The following is a 439-nucleotide window of genomic DNA, read 5'->3' as shown; positions in this document are numbered from 1 at the left end:
GACGCAGCTCCCCGAGAGGAGGGGGCGGGGCGCCCAGGGCCCCGGGGGTGGCGCCTTTTGTCTGCCTTCCGCGGCCGCTCCGCCCCCCTCCCCCTCCCCACTGCAACCTAGCCCCCTGCCCCTCTCGCCGACGCCTCCTCCAGGGCCCTTCGGTGCGCGCACTCCCGCCCTTGTTTTGTTTGGACTTGGGGGAGGAGGGGTAGCGTTCCCCGGCCGTGCGACCCCGCGTCCCAGCGCGCTTGCGCCAGCGTCCTCCGCGGCGCCCGGATTGGCTGAGGGCTTGCGCATGCTCCGAGGCCGCGGAGGCCAGTCGTCTGCCCGCGCCTGCCCCTCACCCCACTCCCTCAGCGGTTTTCGGAGCCGGTTCGAAAGATGCCGGCGGCGGTGACTGGCTGCGGCGGGCCCGCCCCCCCGGGTTCTCCGCCCCCGCCGTCGCCCT

Source organism: Galeopterus variegatus, unplaced genomic scaffold, assembly GCF_000696425.1.
Source record: "Galeopterus variegatus unplaced genomic scaffold, G_variegatus-3.0.2 Scaffold142, whole genome shotgun sequence".
Classification (NCBI taxonomy): domain Eukaryota; kingdom Metazoa; phylum Chordata; class Mammalia; order Dermoptera; family Cynocephalidae; genus Galeopterus; species Galeopterus variegatus.
This window is presented reverse-complemented; position numbering follows the sequence as displayed.